This window comes from Chiloscyllium punctatum, chromosome X, assembly GCF_047496795.1.
Source record: "Chiloscyllium punctatum isolate Juve2018m chromosome X, sChiPun1.3, whole genome shotgun sequence".
Taxonomy (NCBI): Eukaryota; Metazoa; Chordata; class Chondrichthyes; order Orectolobiformes; family Hemiscylliidae; genus Chiloscyllium; species Chiloscyllium punctatum.
Window position 1 is genome coordinate 18807459 of NC_092791.1, and position 21991 is coordinate 18829449.

The 21991-nt window shown below is 49.0% G+C and overlaps 2 non-coding genes across 2 annotated transcripts; both read left to right on the forward strand.

Annotated features, from left to right (window-relative positions):
* The first annotated feature begins 16286 nt into the window (after positions 1-16286).
* Positions 16287-16368, forward strand: trnas-cga (transfer RNA serine (anticodon CGA)). The gene has a single exon. It is a non-coding gene; the product is annotated as a tRNA-Ser (tRNA).
* A 1589-nt stretch (positions 16369-17957) lies between these two features.
* Positions 17958-18039, forward strand: trnas-cga (transfer RNA serine (anticodon CGA)). Its single transcript has one exon. It is a non-coding gene; the product is annotated as a tRNA-Ser (tRNA).
* The last annotated feature ends 3952 nt before the right edge of the window (positions 18040-21991 follow it).

The window sequence follows — 21991 nt, forward strand, 5'->3', positions numbered from 1 at the left end:
CACACACACTGTGTCCCATTCACACACTCTCTGTCCCATACAAACACTCTGTGTCCCACACACATACACTCTGTCCCATACACACACTCTCTGTCCCATTCACACACACTGCATCCCATTCACACACACTCTGTCCCAATCACACACACTGTCTGTCCCATTCACACACACTGTGTCCCATTCACACACTCTCTGTCCCATACAAACACACTCTCTGTCCTATTCACACACTCTCTGTCCTATTCACACACTCTCTGTCCCATACACACACTCTCTATCCCATTCACACACTCTCTGTCCCATTCACACACTCTGTCTTTCCCACTCACACACACTCTCTGTCCCATTCACACACACTCTCTGTACCATTCACACACTCTCTGTCCCATTCAGACACTCTCTGTCCCATTCACACACTCTGTCTCATTCACACATTCTCTGTCCCATTCACACTTTCTATCCCATACACACAATCTCTGTCCCATTCACAAACTCTCTGTCCCATACAAACACAATCTGTCCCAAAAACACACTCTCTGTCCCATTCACACACTCTCTGTCCCATTCTCACACTCTCTGTCCCATTCACACACACTCTGTCCCATACACACACTCTCTGTCCCATACACACACACTCTGTACCATTCACACACACTGTGTCCCATTCACACACTCTCTGTCCCATACAAACACAATCTGTCCCATTCACACACACTCTGTCCCATACACACACACTTTGTCCCATTCACACACACTGTGTCCCATTCACACACTCTCTGTCCCATACACACACTCTCTGTCCCATTCACACACACTGCATCCCATTCACACACACTCTGTCCCATTCACACACACTGTGTCCCATTCACACTCTCTGTCTGATTCACACACACTCTGTCCCATTCACACACACACGCTGTCCCATACACACACTCTGTCCCATTCACATACTCTGTGGACTTGTTTGGCCGAAGGGCCTGTTACCACACTGTAAGTAATCTAATCTAATCACTCTCTGTCCCATTCACACACTCTCTGCCCCATTCACACACACTCTGTCCCATTCACACACTCTCTGTCCCACACACAAACTCTCTGTCCCATTCACACACTCTGTCCCATTCACACACACTCTGTCCCATTCACACACTCTCTGTCCCACACACACACTCTCTGTCCCATTCACACATTCTCTGCCCCTTTCACAGACACTCTGTCCCATTCACACACACTCTGTCCCATTCACACACTCTCTGTCCCATACACACAATCTCTGTCCCATTCACACACTCTCTGTCCCATTCACACACTCTGTCCCATACGCACACACTCTGTCCCATTCACACACTCTCTGTCCCATTCACACACTCTCTGTCCCATTCACACACTCTCTGTCCCAGACACACACTCTCTGTCCCATTCACACACACTCTCTGTCCCATTCACACACTCTCTGTCCCATTCACACACTCTCTGTCCCATTCACACACTCTGTCTCATTCACACATTCTCTGTCCCATTCACACTTTCTATCCCATACACACAATCTCTGTCCCATTCACAAACTCTCTGTCCCATACAAACACAATCTGTCCCAAAAACACACACTCTGTCCCATTCACACACTCTGTCCCATACACACACTCTCTGTCCCATTCACACACACTCTCTGTCCCATTCACACACTCTCTGTCCCATAAACACACACTCTGTCCCATTCACACACTCTGTCCCATACACACACTCTCTGTCCCATTCACACACACTCTCTGTCCCATTCACACACTTTCTGTCCCATTCACACACACTCTCTGTCCCATTCACACACTCTCTCTCCCATACACACACTCTGTGTCCCATTCACAAACTCTCTGTCCCATTCACACACTCTGTACCATTCACACACACTGTGTCCCATTCACACATTCTCTGTCCCATACAAACACAATCTGTCCCAAAAACACACTCTCTGTCCCATACACACTCTCTGTCCCATACACACACTCTCTGTCCCATTCACACACTCTCTGTCCCATTCACACACACTGTGTCCCATTCACACTCTCTGTTCCATTCAAACACTCTCTGTCCCATTCACACACTCTCTGTCCCGCTCACACACTTTCTGTCCCATACACACCCTCTTTGTCCCATTCACACACACTGTCTGTCCCATTCACACAAACTGTGTCCCATTCACACACTCTCTGTCCCATACAAACACAATCTGTCCCAAAAACACACTCTCTGTCCCATTCACACACTCTCTGTCCCATTCACACACTCTGTCCCATACACACACACTCTGTCCCATTCACACACTCTCTGTCCCATTCACACACTCTCTGTCCCATACACACACTCTCTGTCCCATTCACACACTCTCTGTCCCATACACACACACTCTGTACCATTCACACACACTGTGTCCCATTCACACACTCTCTGTCCCATACAAACACAATCTGTCCCATTCACACACACTCTGTCCCATACACACACACTTTGTCCCATTCACACACACTGTGTCCCATTCACACACTCTCTGTCCCATACAAACACTCTGTGTCCCACACACATACACTCTGTCCCATACACACACTCTCTGTCCCATTCACACACACTGCATCCCATTCACACACACTCTGTCCCAATCACACACACTGTCTGTCCCATTCACACACACTGTGTCCCATTCACACACTCTCTGTCCCATACAAACACACTCTCTGTCCTATTCACACACTCTCTGTCCTATTCACACACTCTCTGTCCCATACACACACTCTCTATCCCATTCACACACTCTCTGTCCCATTCACACACTCTGTCTTTCCCACTCACACACACTCTCTGTCCCATTCACACACACTCTCTGTACCATTCACACACTCTCTGTCCCATTCAGACACTCTCTGTCCCATTCACACACTCTGTCTCATTCACACATTCTCTGTCCCATTCACACTTTCTATCCCATACACACAATCTCTGTCCCATTCACAAACTCTCTGTCCCATACAAACACAATCTGTCCCAAAAACACACTCTCTGTCCCATTCACACACTCTCTGTCCCATTCTCACACTCTCTGTCCCATTCACACACACTCTGTCCCATACACACACTCTCTGTCCCATACACACACACTCTGTACCATTCACACACACTGTGTCCCATTCACACACTCTCTGTCCCATACAAACACAATCTGTCCCATTCACACACACTCTGTCCCATACACACACACTTTGTCCCATTCACACACACTGTGTCCCATTCACACACTCTCTGTCCCATACACACACTCTCTGTCCCATTCACACACACTGCATCCCATTCACACACACTCTGTCCCATTCACACACACTGTGTCCCATTCACACTCTCTGTCTGATTCACACACACTCTGTCCCATTCACACACACACGCTGTCCCATACACACACTCTGTCCCATTCACATACTCTGTGGACTTGTTTGGCCGAAGGGCCTGTTACCACACTGTAAGTAATCTAATCTAATCACTCTCTGTCCCATTCACACACTCTCTGCCCCATTCACACACACTCTGTCCCATTCACACACTCTCTGTCCCACACACAAACTCTCTGTCCCATTCACACACTCTGTCCCATTCACACACACTCTGTCCCATTCACACACTCTCTGTCCCACACACACACTCTCTGTCCCATTCACACATTCTCTGCCCCTTTCACAGACACTCTGTCCCATTCACACACACTCTGTCCCATTCACACACTCTCTGTCCCATACACACAATCTCTGTCCCATTCACACACTCTCTGTCCCATTCACACACTCTGTCCCATACGCACACACTCTGTCCCATTCACACACTCTCTGTCCCATTCACACACTCTCTGTCCCAGACACACACTCTCTGTCCCATTCACACACACTCTCTGTCCCATTCACACACTCTCTGTCCCATTCACACACTCTCTGTCCCATTCACACACTCTGTCTCATTCACACATTCTCTGTCCCATTCACACTTTCTATCCCATACACACAATCTCTGTCCCATTCACAAACTCTCTGTCCCATACAAACACAATCTGTCCCAAAAACACACACTCTGTCCCATTCACACACTCTGTCCCATACACACACTCTCTGTCCCATTCACACACACTCTCTGTCCCATTCACACACTCTCTGTCCCATAAACACACACTCTGTCCCATTCACACACTCTGTCCCATACACACACTCTCTGTCCCATTCACACACACTCTCTGTCCCATTCACACACTTTCTGTCCCATTCACACACACTCTCTGTCCCATTCACACACTCTCTATCCCATACACACACTCTCTGTCCCATTCACACACACTCTGTCCCATACACTTTCGCTGTCCCATTCACACACTCTATGTCCCATTCACACACTCTCTCTCCCATACACACACTCTGTGTCCCATTCACAAACTCTCTGTCCCATTCACACACTCTGTACCATTCACACACACTGTGTCCCATTCACACATTCTCTGTCCCATACAAACACAATCTGTCCCAAAAACACACTCTCTGTCCCATACACACTCTCTGTCCCATACACACACTCTCTGTCCCATTCACACACTCTCTGTCCCATTCACACACACGCTGTCCCATACACACACTCTGTCCCATTCACATCCTCTGTCCCATTCACACACACTCTGTCCCATACACACACTCTCTGTCCCATACACACAAACTCTGTCCCATTCACACACACTCTGTCCCATTCACACACTCTCTGTCCCATTCACACACAATCTGTCCCAAAAACACACTCTCTGTCCCATACACACACACTCTGTCCCATTCACACATAGTGTCCCATTCACACACACTGTGTCCCATTCAAACTCTCCTTCCCATTCAAACCCTCTCTGTCCCATTCATACATTCTCTGTCCCATTCACACACTCTCTGTCCCATACAAACACAATCTGTCCCATTCACACACACTCTGTCCCATACACACACACTTTGTCCCATTCACACACACTGTGTCCCATTCACACACTCTCTGTCCCATACAAACACTCTCTGTCCCACACACATACACTCTGTCCCATACACACACTCTCTGTCCCATTCACACACACTGCATCCCATTCACACACACTCTGTCCCATTCACACACACTGTGTCCCATTCACACTCTCTGTCTGATTCACACACACTCTGTCCCATTCACACACACTCTCTGTCCCATTCACACACTCTCTATCCCATACACACACTCTCTGTCCCATTCACACACACTCTGTCCCATACACTTTCTCTGTCCCATTCACACACTCTATGTCCCATTCACACACTCTCTCTCCCAGACACACACTCTGTGTCCCATTCACAAACTCTCTGCCCCATTCACACACTCTGTACCATTCACACACACTGTGTCCCATTCACACATTCTCTGTCCCATACAAACACAATCTGTCCCAAAAACACACTCTCTGTCCCATACACACTCTCTGTCCCATACACACACTCTCTGTCCCATTCACACACTCTCTGTCCCATTCACACACACGCTGTCCCATACACACACTCTGTCCCATTCACATCCTCTGTCCCATTCACACACACACGCTGTCCCATACACACACTCTGTCCCATTCACATACTCTGTGGACTTGTTTGGCCGAAGGGCCTGTTACCACACTGTAAGTAATCTAATCTAATCACTCTCTGTCCCATTCACACACTCTCTGCCCCATTCACACACACTCTGTCCCATTCACACACTCTCTGTCCCACACACAAACTCTCTGTCCCATTCACACACTCTGTCCCATTCACACACACTCTGTCCCATTCACACACTCTCTGTCCCACACACACACTCTCTGTCCCATTCACACATTCTCTGCCCCTTTCACAGACACTCTGTCCCATTCACACACACTCTGTCCCATTCACACACTCTCTGTCCCATACACACAATCTCTGTCCCATTCACACATACTCTGTCCCATACACACACTCTGTCCCATTCACACACTCTCTGTCCCACACACACACTCTCTGTCCCATTCACACACTCTCTGCCCCTTTCACAGACACTCTGTCCCATTCACACACTCTCTGTCCCACACACACACTCTCTGTCCCATTCACACACTCTCTGCCCCTTTCACAGACACTCTGTCCCATTCACACACGCTCTGTCCCATTCACACACTCTCTGTCCCATACACACAATCTCTGTCCCATTCACACACTCTCTGTCCCATTCACACACTCTGTCCCATACGCACACACTCTGTCCCATTCACACACTCTCTGTCCCATACACACACTGTCGTTCCCACTCACACACACTCTCTGTCCCATTCACAAACACTCTGTCCCATACAAACACAATCTGTCCCAAAAACACACACTCTGTCCCATTCACACACTCTGTCCCATACACACACTCTCTGTCCCATTCACACACACTCTCTGTCCCATTCACACACTCTCTGTCCCATAAACACACACTCTGTCCCATTCACACACTCTGTCCCATTCACACACTTTCTGTCCCATTCACACACACTCTCTGTCCCATTCACACACTCTCTATCCCATACACACACTCTCTGTCCCATTCACACACACTCTGTCCCATACACTTTCTCTGTCCCATTCACACACTCTATGTCCCATTCACACACTCTCTCTCCCATACACACACTCTGTGTCCCATTCACAAACTCTCTGTCCCATTCACACACTCTGTACCATTCACACACACTGTGTCCCATTCACACATTCTCTGTCCCATACAAACACAATCTGTCCCAAAAACACACTCTCTGTCCCATACACACTCTCTGTCCCATACACACACTCTCTGTCCCATTCACACACTCTCTGTCCCATTCACACACACGCTGTCCCATACACACACTCTGTCCCATTCACATCCTCTGTCCCATTCACACACACTCTGTCCCATACACACACTCTCTGTCCCATACACACAAACTCTGTCCCATTCACACACACTCTGTCCCATTCACACACTCTCTGTCCCATTCACACACAATCTGTCCCAAAAACACACTCTCTGTCCCATACACACACACTCTGTCCCATTCACACATAGTGTCCCATTCACACACACTGTGTCCCATTCAAACTCTCTGTCCCATTCAAACCCTCTCTGTCCCATTCATACATTCTCTGTCCCATTCACATACTCTCTGTCCCATTCACACACACACGCTGTCCCATACACACACTGTGTCCCATTCACATACTCTGTCCCATACACACACACTGCGACCCATTCACACACACTCTGTCCCATTCACACACACTGTGTCCCATTCACACTCTCTGTCCCATTCACACACTCTCTGTCTCATTCACACACACTCTGTCCCATACACACACTCTCTGTCCCATTCACACACACTCTGTCCCATACACACCCTCTCTGTCCCATTCACACACTCTCTGTCCCATTCACACACTGTCTGTCCCATACACACACACTTTGTCCCATTCACACACACACTGTCCCATTCACCCACTCTCTGTCCCATTCACACACACGCTGTCCCATACACACACTCTGTCCCATTCACACACACACTGTCCCATTCATATCCTCTGTCCCATTCACACACACTCTGTCCCATACACACACTCTCTGTCCCATACACACAAACTCTGTCCCATTCACACACACTCTGTCCCATTCTCACACTCTCTGTTCCATTCACACACAATCTGTCCCAAAAACACACTCTCTGTCCCATACACACACACTCTGTCCCATTCACACATAGTGTCCCATTCACACACACTGTGTCCCATTCAAACTCTCTGTCCCATTCAAACCCTCTCTGTCCCATTCATACATTCTCTGTCCCATACACACACTCTCTGTCCCATACACACACACTCTGTACCATTCACACACACTGTGTCCCATTCACACACTCTCTGTCCCATACAAACACAATCTGTCCCATTCACACACACTCTGTCCCATACACACACACTTTGTCCCATTCACACACACTGTGTCCCATTCACACACTCTCTGTCCCATACAAACACTCTCTGTCCCACACACATACACTCTGTCCCATACACACACTCTCTGTCCCATTCACACACACTGCATCCCATTCACACACACTCTGTCCCATTCACACACACTGTGTCCCATTCACACTCTCTGTCTGATTCACACACACTCTGTCCCATTCACACACACACGCTGTCCCATACACACACTCTGTCCCATTCACATACTCTGTGGACTTGTTTGGCCGAAGGGCCTGTTACCACACTGTAAGTAATCTAATCTAATCACTCTCTGTCCCATTCACACACTCTCTGCCCCATTCACACACACTCTGTCCCATTCACACACTCTCTGTCCCACACACAAACTCTCTGTCCCATTCACACACTCTGTCCCATTCACACACACTCTGTCCCATTCACACACTCTCTGTCCCACACACACACTCTCTGTCCCATTCACACACTCTCTGCCCCTTTCACAGACACTCGGTCCCATTCACACACACTCTGTCCCATTCACACACTCTCTGTCCCATACACACAATCTCTGTCCCATTCACACATACTCTGTCCCATACACACACTCTGTCCCATTCACACACTCTCTGTCCCACACACACACTCTCTGTCCCATTCACACACTCTCTGCCCCTTTCACAGACACTCTGTCCCATTCACACACACTCTGTCCCATTCACACACTCTCTGTCCCATTCACACACTCTCTGCCCCTTTCACACACTCTGTCCCATACACACACACTCTGTCCCATTCACAGACACTCTGTCCCATTCACACACACTCTGTCCCATTCACACACTCTCTGTCCCATACACACAATCTCTGTCCCATTCACACACTCTCTGTCCCATTCACACACTCTGTCCCATACACACACACTCTGTCCCATTCACACACTCTCTGTCCCACACACACACTCTCTGTCCCATACACACACACTCTGTCCCATACACACACTCTCTGTCCCATACACACACTCTGTCCCATTCACACACTCTCTGTCCCATTCACACATTCTCTGTCCCATTCACACACTCTCTGTCCCATACACACAATCTCTGTCCCATTCACACATACTCTGTCCCATACACACACTCTGTCCCATACACACACTCTCTGTCCCATACACACACTCTGTCCCATTCACACACACTCTGTACCATACACATACTCTCTGTCCCATTCACACACTCTCTGTCCCATTCACACATTCTCTGTCCCATTCACACACTCTCTGTCCCATACACACAATCTCTGTCCCATTCACACATACTCTGTCCCATACACACACTCTGTCCCATTCACATACTCTGTCCCATTCACACACACTCTGTCCCATTCACACACTCTCTGTCCCATACACATATTCTCTGTCCGATACACACAATCTCTGTCCCATTCACACATACTCTGTCCCATACACACACTCTGTCCCATACACACACTCTGTCCCATACACACACTCTGTCCCATTCATATACTCTGTCCCATTCACACACTCTCTGTCCCGTTCACACACTTTCTGTCCCATACACACACACTGTCTGTCCCATTCACACTCTCTGTTCCATTCATACACACTCTGTCCCATTCACACACAGTGTCCCATTCACACACACTCTGTCCCATTCACACACACTCTGTCCCATTCACACACACTCTGTCCCATTCACACACACTGTCTGTCCCATTCACACTCTCTGTTCCATTCATACACACTCTGTCCCATTCACACACAGTGTCCCATTCACACACACTGTGTCCCATTACCACTCTCTGTCCCATTCAAACACTCTCTGTCCCATTCACACACTCTCTGTCCCATTCACAGACACTCTGTCCCATTCACACACACTCTGTCCCATACACACCCTCTCTGTCCCATTCACACACTCTCTGTCCCATACACACACACTTTGTCCCATTCACGCACACTGTCTGTACCATTCACACACACTGTGTCCCATTCACACACTCTCTGTCCCATACAAACACAATCCGTCCCAAAAACACACTCTCTGAGATACACACACTCTCTGTCCCATACACACACTCTCTGTCCCATTCACACACAATCTGTGCCATTCACACACTCTCTGTCCCATTCACACACACACTGTCCCATTCACACACACTGTCTTTCCCACTCACACACACTCTCTGTCCCATTCGCACACACTCTGTCCCATACACACAATCTGTGCCATTCACACACTCTCTGTCCCATTCACACACACTGTTCCATTCACTCGCTCTCTGTCCCATTCACGCACTCTCTGTCCCAAACACACTCTCTGTCCCATTCACACACACTCTGTCCCATTCACACAATCTGTGACATTCACACACTCTCTGTCCCATTCACACACTCTCTGTCCCATTCACACAATCTGTGACATTCACACACTCTCTGTCCCATTCACACATTCTCTGTCCCATTCACACTCTCTATCCCATACACACACTCTCTGTCCCATTCGCACACACTCTGTCCCATACACACACTCTCTGTCCCATTCACACACTCTCTGTCCCATTCACACACACTCTGTCACATTCACACAATCTGTGCCATTCACACACTCTCTGTCCCATTCACACACTCTGTCCCATTCACACACTCTGTCCCATTCACAAACTCTCTGTCCCATTCACACACTCTGTACCATTCACACACACTGCGTCCCATTCACACATTCTCTGTCCCATACAAACACAATCTGTCCCAGAAACACACGCTCTGTCCCATACACACTCTCTGTCCCATACACACACTCTCTGTCCCATTCACACACACTCTGTCCCATTCACACACACTCTGTCCCATTCACACACAGTGTCCCATTCACGCACACTGTGTCCCATTCACACACTCTCTGTCCCGTTCACACACTTTCTGTCCCATACACACACACTTTGTCCCATACACAAACTCAGACCCATGCACACACACTCTCCCCCATTCACACACTCTGTCCCATTCACACACACTCTGTCCCATTCACACACTCTCTGTCCCATTCACACACACTGTCTGTCCCATTCACACACTCTCTGTCCCATACAAACATAATCTGTCCCATTCACACTCTCTGTCCCATACACACTCTCTGTCCCATTCACACACTCCCTGTCCCATTCACACACTCTCTGTCCCATACACACACTCTCTGTCCCATACATACACACTCTCCCCCATTCACACACTCTGTCCCATTCACACACACTCTGTCCCATTCACACACTCCCTGTCCCATTCACACACTCTCTGTCCCATTCACACACTCTCTGTCCCATACAAACATAATCTGTCCCATTCACACTCTCTGTCCCATACACACTCTCTGTCCCATTCACACACTCCCTGTCCCATTCACACACTCTCTGTCCCATACACACACTCTCTGTCCCATACATACACACTCTGCCCCATTCACACTCTCTGTCCCATTCACACACAGTTTCCCATTCACACACACTGTGTCCAATTCACACTCACTGTCCCATTCAAACCCTCTCTGTCCCATTCACACACTCTCTGTCCCATTCACAGACACACGCTGACCCATACACACACTCTGTCCCATTCACATACTCTGTCCCATACACACACTCTCTGTCCCATTCACACACACTGCATCCCATTCACACACTCTCTGTCTGATTCACACACACTCTGTCCCATTCACACTCTCTGGCCCATTCATACACACTCTGTCCCATTCACACACACTGTGTCCCATTCACACACTCTCTGTCTGATTCACACACACTCTGTCCCATTCACACTCTCTGTCCCATTCATACACACTCTGTCCCATTCACACACAGTTTCCCATTCACACACACTGTGTCCAATTCACACTCACTGTCCCATTCAAACCCTCTCTGTCCCATTCACACACTCTCTGTCCCATTCACACACACACGCTGTCCCATACACACACTCGGTCCCATTCACATACTCTGTCCCATTCACACACTCTCTGTCCCATACACACACACTCTTTGTCCCATACACACACTCTCTGTCCCATTCACACACACGCTGTCCCATACACACACTCTGTCCCATTCACATACTCTGTCCCGTTCACACACTTTCTGTCCCATACACACACTCTCTGTCCCATAAACACACTCTCTGTCCCATTCACACACTCTCTGTCCCATTCACACACACTGTGTCCCATTCACACACACTCTGTCCCAGATACACACTCTCTGTCCCATTCACACACACTCTGTCCCATTCACACTCTCTGTCCCAGACACACACTCTCTGTCCCATTCACACACACTGTGTCCCATTCACACACACTCTGTCCCATACACACCCTCTCTGTCCCATTCACACACTCTCTGTCCTGTTCACACACTTTCTGTCCCATACACACACACTTTGTCCCATTCACACACACTGTCTATCCCATTCACACACACTCTCTGTCCCATTCACACTCACTGTCTATCCCGTTCACACACTCTCTGTCCCATACACACTCTCTGTCCCATACATACACTCTCTGTCCCATTCACACACACTCTATCCCATACACACACTCTCTGTCCCATTCACACACTCTCTGTCCCATTCACACACTGTGTCCCATACACACAAACTTTGTCCCATTCGCACACACTCTGTCCCATACACACTCTCTGTCCCATTCACACACACTCTGTCCCATTCACACACACTCTGTCCCATTCACACAATCTGTGCCATTCACACACTCTGTCAAATTCACACATTCTCTGTCCCATTCACACTCTCTATCCCATACACACACTCTCTATCCCATACACACACTCTCTGTCCCATTCACACACTCTGTACCATTCACACACACTGTGTCCCATTCACACACTCTCTGTCCCATACAAACACAATCTGTCCCAAAAACACACTCTCTGTTGCATACACACTCTCTGTCCCATTCACACACACTGTGTCCCATTCACACACTCTCTGTCCCATACAAACACAATCTGTCCCAAAAACACACTCTCTGTTGCATACACACACTCTGTCCCATACAAACACTCTCTGTCCCATTCACACACTCTCTGTCCCATTCACACACACTCTGTCCCATTCACACACACTCTGTCCCATTCACACACAGTGTCCCATTCACGCACACTGTGTCCCATTCACACTCTCTGTCCCATACACACGCTCTCTGTCCCATTCACACACACTCTGTCCCATACACACCCTCTCTGTCCCATACCCACACTCTGTCCCATTCACACACAGTGTCCCATTCACGCACACTGTGTCCCATTCACACTCTCTGTCCCATACACACGCTCTCTGTCCCATTCACACACACTCTGTCCCATACACACCCTCTCTGTCCCATACCCACACTCTGTCCCATTCACACACTCAGCCCCATTCACACACTCTGTCCCATTCACACACACTCTGTCCCATACACACATTCTGTCCCATTCACACACTCTCTGTCCCATTCACACACACTGTCTGTTCCATTCACACACACTGTGTCCCATTCACACACTCTCTGTCCCATAGAAACACAATCTGTCCCAAAAACACACTCTCTGTCCCATTCACACTCTCTGTCCCATTCACACACTCTCTGTCCCATTCACACACACTGTCTGTCCCATTCACACTCTCTGTCCCATTCATACACACTCTGTCCCATTCACACACAGTGTCCCATTCACACACTCTCTGTCCCGTTCACACACTTTCTGTCCCATGCACACACACTTTGTCCCATTCACACACACTGTCTGTCCCATTCACACACACTGTGTCCCATTCACACACTCTCTGTCCCATACAAACACAATCTGTCCCAAAAACACACTCTCTGTCCCATACACACACTCTCTGTCTCATACACACACTCTCTGTCCCATACACACACACTTTGTCCCATTCACACAATCTGTGCCAGTCACACACTCTCTGTCCCATTCACACACACTGTCCCATTCACACACTCTCTGTCCCATTCACACACACACTGTCCCATTCACACACTCTCTGTCCCATTCACACACTCTGTTCCATTCACACATTCTCTGTCCCATTCACACACTCTCAGTCCCGTTCACACACTTTCTGTCCCATCCATACACACTCTGTCCCATTCACACACACTGTGTCCCATTCACACACTCTCTGTCTGATTCACACACACTCTGTCCCATTCACACTCTCTGTCCCATTCATACACACTCTGTCCCATTCACACACAGTTTCCCATTCACACACACTGTGTCCAATTCACACTCACTGTCCCATTCAAACCCTCTCTGTCCCATTCACACACTCTCTGTCCCATTCACACACACACGCTGTCCCATACACACACTCGGTCCCATTCACATACTCTGTCCCATTCACACACTCTCTGTCCCATACACACACACTCTTTGTCCCATACACACACTCTCTGTCCCATTCACACACACGCTGTCCCATACACACACTCTGTCCCATTCACATACTCTGTCCCGTTCACACACTTTCTGTCCCATACACACACTCTCTGTCCCATAAACACACTCTCTGTCCCATTCACACACTCTCTGTCCCATTCACACACACTGTGTCCCATTCACACACACTCTGTCCCAGATACACACTCTCTGTCCCATTCACACACACTCTGTCCCATTCACACTCTCTGTCCCAGACACACACTCTCTGTCCCATTCACACACACTGTGTCCCATTCACACACACTCTGTCCCATACACACCCTCTCTGTCCCATTCACACACTCTCTGTCCTGTTCACACACTTTCTGTCCCATACACACACACTTTGTCCCATTCACACACACTGTCTATCCCATTCACACACACTCTCTGTCCCATTCACACTCACTGTCTATCCCGTTCACACACTCTCTGTCCCATACACACTCTCTGTCCCATACATACACTCTCTGTCCCATTCACACACACTCTATCCCATACACACACTCTCTGTCCCATTCACACACTCTCTGTCCCATTCACACACTGTGTCCCATACACACAAACTTTGTCCCATTCGCACACACTCTGTCCCATACACACTCTCTGTCCCATTCACACACACTCTGTCCCATTCACACACACTCTGTCCCATTCACACAATCTGTGCCATTCACACACTCTGTCAAATTCACACATTCTCTGTCCCATTCACACTCTCTATCCCATACACACACTCTCTATCCCATACACACACTCTCTGTCCCATTCACACACTCTGTACCATTCACACACTCTCTGTCCCATTCACACACTCTGTTCCATTCACACATTCTCTGTCCCATTCACACACTCTCAGTCCCGTTCACACACTTTCTGTCCCATCCACACACACTTTGTCCCATTCACACACACTCTGTCCCATTCACACTTTCTCTGTCCCATTCACACTCGCTATCCCATACACACATTCTCTGTCCCATTCACACACTCTGTCCCATTCACACACTCTGTCCCATTCACACACTCTCTGTCCCATTCACGCACTCTCTGTCCCATACACATTCTCTGTTCCGTTCACACACTCTCTGTCCCATTCACACACTCTGTCCCATTCACACACTCTCTGTCCCATTCACACACACTGTCTTTCCCACTCACACACACTCTCTGTCCCATTCACACACTGTGTCCCATACACACACACTTTGTCCCATTCGCACACACTCTGTCTCATACACACACTCTGTCCCATTCACACACACTCTGTCCCATTCACACAATCTGTGCCATTCACACACTCTCTGTCCCATTCACACATACTCTGTCCCATTCACACTTTCTCTGTCCCATACACACATTCTCTGTCCCATTTACACTCTCTATCCCATACACACACTCTCTGTCCCATTCACACACTCTGTCCCATTGACACTCTCTGTGTCCCATTCACACACTCTCTGTCCCATACACACACTCTCTATCCCATACACACACTCTCTGTCCCATTCACACACTCTGTCCCATTGACACTCTCTGTGTCCCATTCACACACACTCTGTCCCATTCACACACTCTCTGTCCCATACACACACTCTCTGTCCCATACACACACTCTCTATCCCATACACACACTCTCTGTCCCATTCACACACTCTCTGTCCCATTCACACACTCTCTGTCCCATTCACCTACTCTCTGTCCCATTCACACATTCTGTCCCATTCACACAGAGTCATGGTGGCCGAGTGGTTAAGGTGTTGGGCTCGAAATCCAATGGGGTCTCCCCGCACAGGTTCAAATCCTGTTCGTGACGAGGTTTTTTTGGGCGGCACGGTGGCGCAGTGGTTAGCACTGTTGCCTCACAGCGCCACAGATCTGGGTTCAATTCCCGCCTCAGGCGACTAACTGTGTGGAGTTTGCACGTTCACCCCGTGTCTGCATGGGTTTCCTCTGGGTGCTCCGGTTTCCTCCCACACTCCAAAGATGTGCAGGTTACGTGAATTGGCCATGCGAAATTGCCCGTAGTGTTAGGTAAGGGATAAATGTAGGGGTATGGGTGGGTTGCGCTTTGGCGGGGCAGTGTGGACTTGTTGGGCCGAAGGGCCTGTTTCCACACTGTAAGTAATCTAATCTAATCACTCTCTGTCCCATTCACACTCACTGTCTATCCCATTCACACACTCTCTGCCCCATTCACGGACAATCTGTCCCATTCACACATTCTCTGTCCCATTCACACACTCTGTCCCATACACACACTCTCTGTCCCATTCACACACACTCTGTCCCATACACACACTCTCTGTCCCATTCACACATTCTCTGTCCCATTCACACATACTCTGCCCATACACACTCTGTGTCCCATTCACACACTCTGTCCCATACACACTCTCTGTCCCATTCACACATTCTCTGTCCCATTCACACATACTCTGCCCATACACACTCTCTGTCCCATACACACACTCTGTCCCATAGACACACTCTCTGTCCCATAAACACACTCTGTCCCATTCACACACACTCTGTCCCATTCACACACTGTGTCCCATACACACACTCTCTGTCCCATTCACACACTCTCTCCCCACTTCACAGACACTCTTTCCCATACACACACTCGGTCCCATTCACACATTCTCTGTCCCATTCACACACTCTCTGTCCCATTCACACACTCTCTGTCCCATTCACACATACTCTGTCCCATACACACACTCTGTCCCATACACACACTCTGTCCCATTCACATACTCTGTCCCATTCACACATACTCTGTCCCATACACACACTCTGTCCCATTCACACACTCTCTGTCCCATACACACTCTCTGTCCCATTCACACACTCTCTGTCCCATTCACACACTCTCTGTCCCATACACACTCTCTGTCCCGTTCACACACTCTCTGTCCCATTCACACACTCTCAGTCCCGTTCACACACTTTCTGTCCCATCCACACACACTTTGTCCCATTCACACACACTCTGTCCCATTCACACTTTCTCTGTCCCATACACACATTCTCTGTCCCATTTACACTCTCTATCCCATACACACACTCTCTGTCCCATTCACACACTCTGTCCCATTGACACTCTCTGTGTCCCATTCACACACTCTCTGTCCTATACACACACTCTCTATCCCATACACACACTCTCTGTCCCATTCACACACTCTGTCCCATTGACACTCTCTGTGTCCCATTCACACACACTCTGTCCCATTCACACACTCTCTGTCCCATACACACACTCTCTGTCCCATACACACACTCTCTATCCCATACACACACTCTCTGTCCCATTCACACACTCTCTGTCCCATTCACACACTCTCTGTCCCATTCACCTACTCTCTGTCCCATTCACACATTCTGTCTCATTCACACAGAGTCATGGTGGCCGAGTGGTTAAGGCGTTGGACTCGAAATCCAATGGGGTCTCCCCGCACAGATTCGAATCCTGTTCGTGACGAGGTTTTTTTGGGCGGCACGGTGGCGCAGCGGTTAGCACTGTTGCCTCACAGCGCCACAGATCTGGGTTCAATTCCCGCCTCAGGCGACTAACTGTGTGGAGTTTGCATGTTCTCCCCGTGTCTGCATGGGTTTCCTCTGGGTGCTCCGGTTTCCTCCCACAGTCCAAAGATGTGCAGGTTAGGTGAATTGGCCATGCGAAATTGCCCGCAGTGTTAGGTAAGGGATAAATGTAGGGGTATGGGTGGGTTGCGCTTTGGCGGGGCAGTGTGGACTTGTTGGGCCGAAGGGCCTGTTTCCACACTGTAAGTAATCTAATCTAATCACTCTCTGTCCCATTCACACTCACTGTCTATCCCATTCACACACTCTCTGCCCCATTCACAGACACTCTGTCCCATTCACACACCCTCGGGCCCACACACAAACTCCCTGTCCCATTCACACACTCTCTGCCCCATTCACGGACAATCTGTCCCATACACACACTCTCTGTCCCATTCACACATTCTCTATCCCATTCACATGCTCTGTCCCATTCACACACACTCTGTCCCATACACACCCTCTCTGTCCCATTCACACACACACTCTGTCCCATTCACACACACTCTGTCCCATACACACACTCTCTGTCCCATTCACACATTCTCTGTCCCATACACACAATCTCTGTCCCATTCACACATACTCTGCCCATACACACTCTCTGTCCCATTCACACACTCTGTCCCATACACACTCTCTGTCCCATACACACACTCACTGACCCATTCACACACACTGTCTGTCCCATTCACACTCACTGTCCCATTCATACTCTCTGTCCCATTCACACACACTCTGTCCCATTCACACACTCTCTGTCCTATTCACACACACTGTCTGTCCCATTCACACACTCTCTGTCCCATTCACACACACTCTGTCCCATTCACACACTCTCTGTCCCATTCACACCCACTCTCTGTCCCATTCACACACAGTGTCCCATTCACACACACTGTGTCCCATTCACACTCTCTATCCCATTCAAACACTCTCTGTCCCATTCACACACACTGTGTCCCATTCACACTCTCTGTCCCATTCACACACTCTCTGTCCCATTCACACACACTCTGTCCCATACACACCCGCTCTGTCCCATTCACACACTCTCTGTCCTGTTCACACACTTTCTGTCCCATACACACACACTTTGTCCCATTCACACACACTGTCTGTCCCATTCACACACACTGTGTCCCATTCACACACTCTCTGTCCCATACAAACACAATCCATCCCAAAAACACACTCTCTGTCCCATACACACACTCTGTCTGATACACACACTCTGTCCCATTCACACACACTCTGTCCCATTCACACACACTGTCTTTCCCACTCACACACACTCTCTGTGCCATTCACACACTGTGTCCCATACACACACACTTTGTCCCATTCGCACACACTCTGTCCCATACACACACACTCTGTCCCATACACACACTCTGAGCCATTCACACACTCTCTGTCCCATTCACACACTCTGTCCCATTCACACACTCTCTGACCCATTCACGCACTCTCTGTCCCATACACACTCTCTGTCCCATTCACACAATCTGTGCCATTCACACACTCTCTGTCCCATTCACACACTCTGTCCCATTCACAAACTCTCTGTCCCATTCACACACTCTCTGTCCCATACACACACTCTCTGTCCCATTCACACACTCTCTGTCCCATTCACACACACTGTGTCCCATTCACACACACTCTGTCCCATTCACACACTCTGTCCCATTCACACACTCTCTGTCCCATTCACACACTCTCTGTCCCATTCACACACACTCTGTCCCATACACACACTCTCTGTCCCATACACACACTCTCTGTCCCATACACACACTCTCTGTCCCATTCACACACAGTTTCCCATTCACACACTCTCTGTCCCATTCACACTCTCTGTCCCATTCAAACCCTCTCTGTCCCATTCAGACACTCTCTGTCCCATTCACAGACACACGCTGTCCCATACACACACTGCGTCCCATTCACACACTCTCTGTCCCATTCACATACTCTGTCCCAGACACACACTCTCTGTGCAATTCACACACACTGTGTCCCATTCACACACACAGCGTCCCATTCACACACACTCTGTCCCATTCACATACTCTGTCCCATACACACACACTCTGTCCCATTCACACACTCTCTGTCCCATTCACACACTCTCTATCCCATACACACACACTCTGTCCCATTCACACACTCTCTGTCCCATTCACACACTCTCTGTCCCATACACTTACACTCTTTGTCCCACATACACACTCTCTGTCCCATTCACACACACTCTGTCCCATTCACACACACTCTCTGTCCCATTCACACACTCTCTGTCCCCTTCACACACTTTCTGTCCCATACACACACTCTCTGTCCCATACACACACTCTCTGTCCCATTCACACACACTGTGTCCCAGTCACACACACTCTGTCCCATTCACACACACTCTGTCCCATACACACACTGCGTCCCATTCACACACACTCTGTCCCATTCACACACACTCTGTCCCATACACACACTCTGTCCCATTCACACACTCTCTGTCCCATTCAGACACTCTCTGTCCCATTCACAGACACACGCTGTCCCATACACACACTGCGTCCCATTCACACACTCTCTGTCCCATTCACATACTCTGTCCCATACACACACTCTCTGTGCAATTCACACACACTGTGTCCCATTCACACACACTGCGTCCCATTCACACACACTCTGTCCCATTCACATACTCTGTCCCATACACACACTCTCTATCCCATACACACTCTCTGTCCCATTCACACACACTCTGTCCCATTCACACACTCTGTCCCATACACACACTCTCTGTCCCATTCACACACACTCTGTCCCATTCACACACACTCTGTCCCATTCACACACACTGTCTGTCCCATTCACACACTCTCTGTCCCATTCACACACACTCTGTCCCATTCACACACTCTCTGTCCCATTCACACACATTCTCTGTCCCATTCACACACACTGTGTCCCATTCACACTCTCTATCCCATTCAAACACTCTCTGTCCCATTCACACACAGTGTCCCATTCACACACACTGTGTCCCATTCACACTCTCTATCCCATTCAAACACTCTCTGTCCCATTCACACACTCTCTGTCCCATTCACACACACTCTGTCCCATACACACCCTCTCTGTACCATTCACACACTCTCTGTCCTGTTCACACACTTTCTGTCCCATACACACACACTTTGTCCCATTCACACACACTGTCTGTCCCATTCACACACACTGTGTCCCATTCACACACTCTCTGTCCCATACAAACACAATCCATCCCAAAAACACACTCTCTGTCCCATACACACACTCTGTCTGATACACACACTCTCTGTCCCATCCACACACACTCTGTCCCATTCACACACACTCTGTCCCATTCACACACACTGTCTTTCCCACTCACACACACCCTCTGTGCCATTCACACACTGTGTCCCATACACACACACTTTGTCCCATTCGCACACACTCTGTCCCATACACACACTCTGAGCCATTCACACACTCTCTGTCCCATTCACACACTCTGTCCCATTCACACACTCTCTGACCCATTCACGCACTCTCTGTCCCATACACACTCTCTGTCCCATTCACACAATCTGTGCCATTCACACACTCTCTGTCCCATTCACACACTCTGTCCCATTCACAAACTCTCTGTCCCATTCACACACTCTCTGTCCCATACACACACTCTCTGTCCCATTCACACACTCTCTGTCCCATTCACACACACTGTGTCCCATTCACACACACTGTGTCCCATTCACACACTCTGTCCCATTCACACACTCTCTGTCCCATTCACACACACTCTGTCCCATACA